Source organism: Pinus tabuliformis, chromosome 6 (genome assembly GCF_031772625.1).
Source record: "Pinus tabuliformis cultivar Carrire ecotype Pingquan chromosome 6, CPIR1, whole genome shotgun sequence".
Classification (NCBI taxonomy): Eukaryota; Viridiplantae; Streptophyta; class Pinopsida; order Pinales; family Pinaceae; genus Pinus; species Pinus tabuliformis.
The window spans coordinates 1,713,106,095-1,713,117,440 of NC_142292.1; the positions used below are offsets into that span (position 1 = coordinate 1,713,106,095).

The window sequence follows — 11,346 nt, forward strand, 5'->3', positions numbered from 1 at the left end:
GGTCTAGGAGTGAAAAACTAAAAGCTATGGCCTTTCAAGCAAGTCCACATATAAAGGTAAAGTAAAACGATTTGTTTCAAATAAAATTGGTTCAATTTTTGGCAAAAGAGACGGGACAATCCATTGTTTAACTTCTGTTTCCAGCCAAATATAAGCTTATAATGATGACTCAAGAAGATGAGAGCCTAGGCAACCAATAACACCATAAGAAATAAGATATAAAATAATCTAGAAAATAATGTTTTTAATTACATTATCCATACACCGTCCAATAAAAGAAATGAAAGACAAAACATATACCAAACTCGTTATATCACGGCTACATAAAATCTAATTCTACAAAGGCAGCTACATAAAATCTAATTCTACAACGGCAGGAATAATAATTTAGATAAAATCAAATTCTACAAAACAATATGTTCAAAGTCATTTGAAAAGTTTCGTATCCTGCAAATGAATGACTGAAAATGTAGGGTTAAAACAATACCCGAAAATGATACCATGTATATTGAGCAATTTCTTTTATGCTATATATCGAATGATATTAGAATTTTCTTTGTCCCGTTCTATGAACTCCCTTGAAATCAGATCTTCAATCTGCTTCTGCATTAATTTAACTTTTGGTTTGAACGTGGCTTGCAGTTGCTCAACGCATTCAACGAATAATTCCTGACTGCTCAAGACTTTTCTAGCCTTCATCGTCCGAACTATTGCAGCATCGATGGCATGGCATCTATCGCCATCTACAACCTCGCTGACTCTCTTCTTCTCATCCATTTGTGGAAGTGAAATCTTAATCCTCGCAGATTTGCAGGTGAAGCTAGCATTGAATCGAAAATTATCAGTTTTTGTTATTGTTCGAGTCACCGGCTCCTTCAAAATAATCTTGTACTTTCCACATACAAATGAATGAAGCAGTCTAATAACATCCTCCTCTCGCAAATTTAATTGTGAACTGATTTCTTCACAGCTCAATCTTTCAAAATCATTGAACAATAAAAGCATGACTGCCTGGTTGGTTGATACTGCAATTTCTATTGGCTTAGTATCAAAGTTTCCTATAATTTTACAATTTCCCAAACAATACATCCATGTAAGTTTACGATGGTGATATTTTGTAGAATAAAAGCCTTCATACGCCCTAATGCATTTAATAATTTCCGCTGGTGGATTGAGGTTGAATAACTTGTAGGTTGGCCAGAACCCATTATTTAATACTGTAACAGTCAACTCTATTCCAGGATGCACATTTGAATAATCATGAAGATATGTGTTGAAGTCAAGTTGGGTCTCCCTTGCCAGTGTGAAATCATTAACCATGCCCTGCATCTTTGACGTTAGATGGAGACCACATTGATGCTTTATCTTTGACAACATGGCTCGTTCATGGCTCTCATTTGCGCTTTTATGGTGTAGTAATCTGGAAGCTAGTTTTTTCCTGTAAAATTCACAAAATAAATCTCTATCACTAACATACTGAAGGAGATTCGCCGCCTTTCCAAGAATACCCTCAATATGATCATCACTTAAGCCGCTCTTTTTAAGCACGTTGTCACAAAATGTAGCCAGAAACTCTGCACATGTGCTTTCTTCGACTTTTTTATCACATATTACTTCAAATGCGTCCCTCAAGGCTTTATAAAAAATACTGCTTCTTTGAAATGCATCCACAACGTAACCACTACACTTATCATGCACTTCAATAATCTTCTCCACAAACTCATGTGCTGGAATGTCATCTATATTATTATTCTTGACAACATCTTCCACCCATTTAAATAATTTTATTCCTTCGCTGATTACATGCTGTTTAAAAATATTTGCAAAAGGTTCCAAGCTTTGAGGTATTCTACAGAACAGCCTGTACATTCTCGAAAGATCGTCTTTCTTGTCGTTTGTAAGCAAAACATGACACCCCGAATACTTATTTTCCAAAAGTTGAATATAGTAGCGGGAGAGGATTTCATTTTCTACTTTCTCTAATAACTTCTGCTCGCTGCTGGAATGCAAATAGTGAGCAACTCTTTCTTTCTCACGTCTCAAACATTCTTCGGCCTTTATCATATAGTGAGCACATGAATCCTCCTCTAATATCCATAATGAACCCTTCCCAGAGTAGTAAGCTCCAGTATCTTCCAACATGGGAGCTTCAAAGTCTTTTTGGTACAAATCCATGCGATCCATTCCCATTTCCACAAAAAAATTCACAATGTTTCTCAACAAAGCGCGATCAATTTGTTCTCCCTCGCGCTCTCGATTAATCAACTCAATCACCACATTCTTCACATTAATCTTGATACCGTGATACACCACGTCACGGAAACACATCACTCCAACTTTTACTAGCGAAACCAGGGAGTTTTGCCCCACGAAGTAAAGATCCAAATAAGAGAACATATTTGACGTGAGTCTAACCAGCACCTTGTCATAATTTCCCAAACATTTCTCAACTTCTTTCAACAGGAACTCACCATGCACTTCCCCTAAAGCTGGCAATACTGTGACAGCAACGTATTCTTCCAACGAAATCCTGTACTTGTCATAGAGTTGTTGTGTGTACAGATAAGGAGGCCTTTGGGTGCACATTTTGTACACAGTTGTATAAATCTTAATGTACTCCGTTACAGGAAACTCGCCTTTTAAATCTGTTTTGAGAATATTTATCAACTTTAGGATGCCATTCTGAATAATATCCCATCCTTCATTGAATTCTATAGTACCTGTATCTGTTGACGTCATCATCTTTTTCCAAGTGGTAACTGCCCGCCTTTCTTAGCCTTCACCTAAACAAAAGAAATTGTGTCGACTGCGCCTAAACAAAAGAAATTGTGTCACATGGTGAGGAAGAAGAGAAGAACCATTTTGATATATTTATACGGAGATCGCCACTCCATATGGGACACCCAAATTTCTGGGCCGACAATTCGTGAAATAAATAAATTATGAACCATATAAACTTCCATCTCAAACTACCGTACACACCACCGGAGGGTAGGTCCACTAACTGGATATTATAAAAATAAAAATATTAGAAACAGATTTCATAACATGACTTTCATGTTACTATAAATGCGATATAACTTTCTACATGGCACAAAACCTGCCTTTGCACCCCAACACGGGGACACATCATGCTTCTCATGGGGTTGGGGTTGGAGGGCAATCCCTAGTTGGTATCTTGTCTTCGCCCCTAACTACCTAGGGTTCACACTTCATACGCCGGGTTTCACAATGGTGGAGGTGGTTTGGGTGGGAGCCAGATAGGCCGGATTTCACATTGGTGTAGGTGGTTTGGATGGGAGCGAGATAGGAAATTATATTGAACGTTAAAAATTTATATTTATATTTATTGAATTTCACTGGGAGAGGTTACTTTATTCGAAAATATCAAAACATTAAATTTAAGAATTTTAAATAATAGTTTATAAAAACATTTATGAAAGATTATATATTTATGAAAGATTTAACACATTAAATATTACTTTTGAGCATGTATACTTGAGTATATATGAGATGCAAACTTCATTATTGAGTCGAGAGGCTCATTCTATACCCAAGTATCATATGTAACACTGTACCCGAGTCATCACAATTAAATTGAAATTTTGCCCATATTCATCCAAAATATTTAGATAATGTCTAGTCATAAAAAAATTTAAATGTGAAGAAATCACGTCCCTCTTTGCTCCTGTTAGATCCCTATTTAAGATGGCTCTTTCTATATATACATTTCAACAATTTATACATACAATTTAGAGGTATCTTTTAGAGGTTTTTTGTTTCAGCTGCATTGGATCAATGTTCCTTACGAGGCTACAATGTCGCCCATTTAATCGCCCTTAGGGGAAGCTAAAAATAGATGAAAATTTGTCTTGTAAAATATTGTAATTTCATAGTAATTCTGGGTCGTTCATTATGCGGATGATCTCACGGTAGAAGTTATGTTAATCTAGGGTTTTTTCCCTATAAGGAAACCTTCCGTTTATATGAGGGAATTGTATTATGAGAATTGTATTACGACTATGTGTTATTATTATGAGAGGAAAAACCCATTCAGTTCTAGTTGGAGCCTCTCTTATACTTATCTCTTCATTGGATGAACCTCGTTTGAATTTGCTCTTTCTCTGGCTTCGGAAAATCAACATGCGTGAAATAGTTGCATCAACATTGATAGGGTATGGGGAAATAAGACAAATTTGCAATATTGTGTGAGCAACGTGTTCTTCGAACGAAATCATGTACTTGTCATAGATTTGTTGTGCGTACAAATAAGGAGGTCTTTGGTTTCACATTTTGTAGACAGTTGTTTAAATTTTTATGTACTCTGTCATAAGAAACTCATCCTTTAAATATCTTTTGAAAATATTTGTCAATTTTAGGATGCCATTATGAGTAATATCCCATCTTTCATTGAATTCCATAGTTTTATTCGTGGAGATAATCATCGTTTTTGAAGTGGTAAGTGCCCGCCTTTCTTAGCCTTCAAATTTTTTCAAGTGAGATATGGCAACGTTACATAGAGGCCTTGACTTACACCCAAAATGTCACCTAACGTAACCCAATTTCATCGACTGTTGTTTGCGTAGATTTTTTCACAAAAAACAAATGAAAAAGATGATATCACATTGTGAAGAAGAGAAGAATGATTTTGATATATTTATATAGAGATCGCCACACCCAAATTTTTGGGTCGACATGATCGTGAAATATTATTTATTTATGGAATATTGAACACATCAAATTATTATTTTTTTGTATATATATGTATATTTGAATATATATGAGATGCAAACTTCATTATTGCATATATATACATCAACAACTTATACATACTAGTGTGCAAGTATCCACCTTAACAATCTGACATAACAAATCATACATATCAAAAGTACAAACACTCAACAATATTGATAATTCTATACAAACCATAGAGCATAGACACATTAAAGAAAAATAATCACCTAGTGATAATCTTTATAATGGAAATTGGTTACTTTACTCACATACATTTAAAATACTCATTAACACACCCTAATATTTTTATTTATTTTATTTATAATAAATAAAAATAAAATTTATTTATTATACAAAAAATTATAGAAAAATATTTTAATAGACAAATAATAACCCACATTTAGTTTCTCGAATTAAATTTTATATTTAAACACGTAGGTTTATGTACAACATATTATACAACGGACCTTTTTTCTACCCTTTGTCAAATAGTAATATATAAAACTTTTAAACAATTGAGCCAACCTTGCTTTCTATTACTTAGTTAGTTTGGTCCTCTATACGAATGGATTATGGTGTTTGTCTTTGAGTCAATTTATTTGACTTTGATGTTTAAATCTATTTTAATGAAAATATCTTTTATTGTTATGATTTAGAAAAAAATAATTTTTTTTTATTTATTTTAAATTAAATAATTTATTATTTGGAAAAAATAAATAATTTGTTGAATTTTTCTAGATGATTTAAAAATATGATTAATTAGAAAATTTTGATTGAAATTATTTTAACATAATTTATTTTATATTTATATCTCACATAAATAGAAAATTTAAGAACACAAAAAAATAACGATAGTCATAAAACAAAATTTTGAAACTTATTCTAATTGAAGTCAATATTAATTGATACATGGCCACTTATACTAATTTGTTTATTTGGAGACTGAGAGAGAACACCCACTCTGATTCCCTAAACAATAATGCAGTCAAAGGCTTTAAGACTCTATTAACTCAACTCTACCACCTAGCCAACTCCTGACCAACTCATCACCTCCTCACCTACCATTGCAAATGCACTCAAACCATGCAAAAGAAATCAACTATGGTTGTTTTAGATATCTACTAGCTAGAAAGTATTGATTCAAGATATGTTCCCCAATCATGGGGAAGGAATGGTGGGATTTTTAGGTTTGATGCTCACAAGGATAAACTATCCCGTTTAAGATGCTTACAGACTAACCAAATGGAAAAACTAATGGAGACTCCCAATTTTATATTTTAGGTAATCGCACCATGGCCCTTGCTCCTAAGTAATTATGACGATAGAGCGTCCGTAAAAAAAATTGATTGATTGAGAGGTCAAAATTTATTTACCTCACGAGTTGGTTCCTTAATGAGTGGATTTGTTAGGATAGAGATATAGTTTGCTTTGCTTGCCATGTAACTCATTAAATTAAGCATATTGTTGTAATTTGGTTCATTTTCCAAAAAATGGTCCATTTGATCCTATGTTCGTGGATTTAGGCCAACAGAATGATGTATTATTTATTAAATTTCCTAAAAAAAAAAGAATGTGTGGAGTGCGAGAGTGATTTTCCAATAAACTAGACCTTCTGCAGCCTTGTTTAATTTCAAAACTAGTCCTTCTATAATCATTATTTATTGTTTGTGTATGTATATTCATAAATGTTATTGTTGTGAACTACAGTTGTCAAAGTAAGTGAGAGAGGGTTTATAGAGTGCAAGTGGGAGGTTGCAATAGTGACAAAGTAACTTGAAGCATTGACATAGTCGAGGTCAAATACATAGGTGGAAGGGGAAACACTTAGTTTTTTTTAAATCTGATAGGATTCTGACACCTAATAGCACTAGGAGATGGGAATTTGAAATTATGTCAAAGGAAACCATCCCCTAACTATGTCAGGTTGAAGGGTTTATCCTGTAGGGGCAAGAGGAGCACATTTGTGAAAGAAGTTGGGCTGACTAGGACTGGGCTTACATGTGAGCCGAACCAATTAAGAGGAGGTTAGAATTGCATGGAGTGTAGGTGATTTTGCGCTGACTCATCTTGAAGGTGGAGATATGAACACCTTTTCAAATGATTCGAGATCATCAATTGTCGGAGCCGAGCCCATCAACTAACGGAGAAATCCTGGATTCTATCTCTTGGGTGCATCTATTTTGTGCACTTGTGAATAGGCTAGGATGATATAATGCCAGGCTAATATGTCTAAGGCAGATGAGAGTAGGACTAACAGTTAACAGAGTTGAGGTTGAAATTTGACAGAGAAACCCTAGAGTTTGTCTCCCAAGGATTTCCCTTTGTGTGCACTTGGGGGTGGTTTGGGTGATGTAAGCCCAGGCTGACACATACAAGTGAAAAAACATAAAGTTGGCTTGGTCACGAGTTTTGGTCATGTTATAAGTGTCGAGGGTCAGAAATCAAAGTTGTAGAGTCAACGCCTTTTATCAAAGACAAGCCCAGTTTCCTTTAGAAGCTTGTTACAAGCTTGACTGCAGTGGTTCTTTGTGGTTTTGGCCTAAATGCCTACCTTTTGATATATATATATATATATATATATATATATATATATATATATATATATAAACATTTTTGGCTGTGGTGCTTCTGGTTGGCTCAACCATTAAAAGGGGGCATATTTGAGCTTAACCTACTATAGAAAATTAGCAAAAAGATAAAGGCCTACATTAGTTGATATCAGAGCATATCCTACATCTACTCCAGGAACAAATAAGTTGATCATGGAAAACAGTGTTGGACGAGGTGCTAGAGGAGGCCAGAGAGGACATAGGCATGCATCTAATGTTGAAGTAATGAGAGTTATACAATGATTGGAAGAAAGAATGATAACCATGGAATCGAGCAAGTAGAGGTAACTTGAATCATGGGATGTAAGTGAGGAAGAAGAGGAATCCCCAAAGGAAAAAATAGTTGAATATCCTCAGGAAACGAGGATATTGAACATAATTTTGGGATATGTTATGAAGGAAAATCTTAATCTATCTTCTTACTTAGGTAGCCTGAATCCAAAAGGTCTCATTGACTGGATTATAGAGATGGAAAATTTATTTGAGTATGAAGACATGGAACAAGAGAAGAAGGTTAAGTTTGTTGTCACTAAACTGAAGGGATGTCCCACTTTATGGTGGGATGCAGTACAGGTTGAAAGGAGAAGGAATAATAAGCAGGAAATTAAGGGATAGGATAGAATTGTAGAAAAGCTCAGAGGAAATTTCTTTCCAAAGGGTTATCAGGTTACTGTATTCAGATAAATGTAGAGTCTCAAGCAGAGATTGATGACTGTAAGAGAGTACACATAAGGGTTTTACAAGGTGAAGATTAGGGTTGGATATGTAAAAGAATTTACAGAGAATACATACAGATATATTAATGGTATCAGGTTGTACATCTAGGATGAAATCAATGTTTTATCACCCAACGCAGTAGAGGAAGCATACCAATTAGCTTTGAAGGCTAAGGAGAATATTGCAAGGAAGCAATATTGAAAAGGAAAAAGTATTTCTATAGCAAGAGGACAATAGTCAACCAGAAGAAAATCTAGAACATGGAAGGAAGGAACTAGTAGCTTAAGTCCACATCGACAATAAGAGGGAGACTCTAGAGGCCGAAGATCCTTTTCTAAAAGGATTAGGAATAGGCAGAGGAAGAGAGATATGTTGGTACAGGTGTGAACAACTTGGACATATGGCATATGAATATCTAGAAAATAGAGAAGTGTGCCAGAGAATTTTTGTTGTTGCCCCAGTAGAAGAAAGGGAAGAAATGTACTAGAGATAGAGAATGTACCACAGACAGGAGAATCCCTGCTACTTAATAAAGTGTTGTTCAAATCGGAGAAGGATGTTGTTGAGCCAGCTCATAGGAAGGAATTATTTGGGAATGTTTGTTAACTCCAAGGTAAATGTTGCAAGATGGTGATTGATGATGGCAACATGGACAACTTGGTGTCTACAAAAGTGGTGGAGAATTTGAAATTGAAGAACATGAATCATTCAACACCTTATAAGGTGTCATGGCTTCAAAAGGGTCATCAATTGTTGGTGAATGAGAAGTGTGAAGTGGAGTTGCAGATAGGAAACTATAAGGTGAAAATATTATGTGATATCATGCCCATGCATGTGTTTCATATCTTATAGGGTAGACTGTGGCAATTTGAAAAAGGAGTTGTGCAGGATGGGAATAATAAGTTTTATAAGGATGGCATCAATCATACCTTGCTGCCTTTCTAAGAAGAGGGAACATTGAAAGAGAAGTGCTTCCAAGGAATTTTTTTTGAGTACAAAAGAATTGTTACAACAGATGGAAGATAATGAGGCGAGTATTTCTTTAGTGTGTAAACCTAAGGCAAGTCTTACTTCTACTACTGTAAATGATTTTCCTTTTTAGATTCAAAATATATTGAATGGGTATAATGATATCGTATTGGATGAGTTTCACAATGGGTTTCCACCTGTGAGGAGTATAAGTCATCATATTGACTTGATATTGGGAGAAAGTCTACCAAATAAGGTTACATCCAAAATGAACCCTCAAGAGAATTAAGAAATTAGAAAATAAGTGCATGAGTTGTTAAATAAAGGGTTTATCAAGGAGATACTTAGCCCATGTGCATTACCAACAATGGTATCCTAAGAAAGGTGGATGTTGGAACATGTGTACAAATTCTAGAGCATTAAACAATGTCACAATCTAGTAAAGTTTTTATTTACCACACAGAGATAATTTATTGGATTGTTTGAGTGGTAATATTTTTTTTCTAAGATTGATTTGAAGAATGGATACCATATAATCATGATTAGAGAGGGAGAGGAGTTGAATATGGCCTTTAAAACCAATGATGGGTTGTATGAATGGATGTTTATTCCTTTTGGTTTTTCAAATGCACCTAGTACCTTTATGAAATTGATGAATGAGGTGTTAAAGGAGTTCATACAAAATTTGTAATTGTTAGATATCACTTTTTGGGATTCAACTGCATTAAGTGAGTCATTCATGTATGACCATTTCCATGAGGGGTAGTCCTAACTCACTAATTTCACATGAATTTTGAATAATCCACTTACATCTCATTTCATGGGGTGATGCTCACAGTGGTGAAGAAGTGGGATTGAAACTAGTGAAATGAATCACATAGCATCAATCATCACTTCTAGGGCTTGCACCTGATAACCATGACTTCTCGAGAGGTCACTCGCCCCATATATCCTATGGCTCAAGTGTGCTTAAGTATGGATTTTTCACCACAATCAAGCCCACTTAGCTCGCTACCCAATTTGCAAAACCTTAGCAAGTATTGTGCATCATGAACCATTCAAGTAGAGTTCCACATTTAAGCACTCTTGAGCCAGAGGCGATCTGGGATGGGTGACCTCTCGAGAAGTCTCGGTTATTGGGTGCAAGCCCTGGAAGTGACGAGTGACACTATGTGATTCATTTCACTAGTTTCAATCCCACTTCTTCACCCCTATAAGCATCACCCGATGCAACGAGTGCTAAGTGGACTATTCAAAATTCATGTGAAATTAGTCAGTTATGACTACCTCTCATGGAAATGGTCATACATGAATGACTTACTTAACAGAGTTGAATCCCAAAAAATTATATCTAATACAATGCACTGTGAAAACCCCTTAATACTCCAATTCAAAAGAGTGAAGGGAACTCCACTTGAATGGTACATGAGGCACAATACTTGATAAGTCTTTGCAAATGGGGAAGCAAGCTAAGTGGGCTTGATTGTGGGGAAAACTCCACAGTAAAGTGTGTTTGAGCCAGAGGCGATCTGGGATGGGTGACCTCCCGGTAACTCCTGGTTACCGGGGGCAAGCCTCGGAAGTGATGATTCACACCGTGTGATTCATTTCACTAGTTTCAATCCCACTTCTTCACCCATGTGACCATCACCCAATGCAATGAGTTCTAAGTGGACTATTCAAAATTCATGTGAAATTACTCAGTTTCAACTACCTCTCATGGAAATTGTCATACATGAATGACTTACTTAACGCAGTTGAATCCGAAAAAATGATATCTAATATAATGCAATACGAAAACCCCTTAATAATTAAATTTGTAATTGTGTATCTAGATGAAATCTTGGCTTACAGTGATTCCAAAAAAGATCTCTTGAGACATTTGAGGTATGTGTTAGAGAAGTTACAACAAGAGAGATTGCTTATTAATTTGAAGAAAGGTTCATTCCTAAAGATAGATCTTGTATATTTTGGATTTTTCATATCTAAGGATGGCTTAAGGATTGATCCTGATAAGGTAATAGCTATTTTTTATTGGCCCTCTCCTAAAAGTGTTTTTAAAGTTAGAAGGTTTCATGGGTTGGCTAGTTTTTACAGGAAGTTCATAAAAAAATTTAGAATGATGAGTGCTCCAATTATGGAGACTATAAAAAAATAAGAACAACCATTCTAGTGGACTATTGAAGTAGAAATGGGCTTCCAACTATTAAAGAATAAGATGACAGAACAACCTGTGTTGATTTTACGAGATTTCAGTAAGCCTTTCCAAGTGAAGTGTGATTCTTGTGGAGAAGGAATTAGTGTTTTGTTAAGTTAG

The 11,346-nt window shown here is 35.2% G+C and overlaps 1 pseudogene; it reads right to left on the reverse strand.

Annotated features, from left to right (window-relative positions):
• Nucleotides 1-522: 522 nt before the first annotated feature.
• LOC149265606 (cullin-1 pseudogene) lies at nt 523-2,739 on the reverse strand (annotated as a pseudogene).
• Between the last annotated feature and the right edge of the window lie 8,607 nt (nt 2,740-11,346).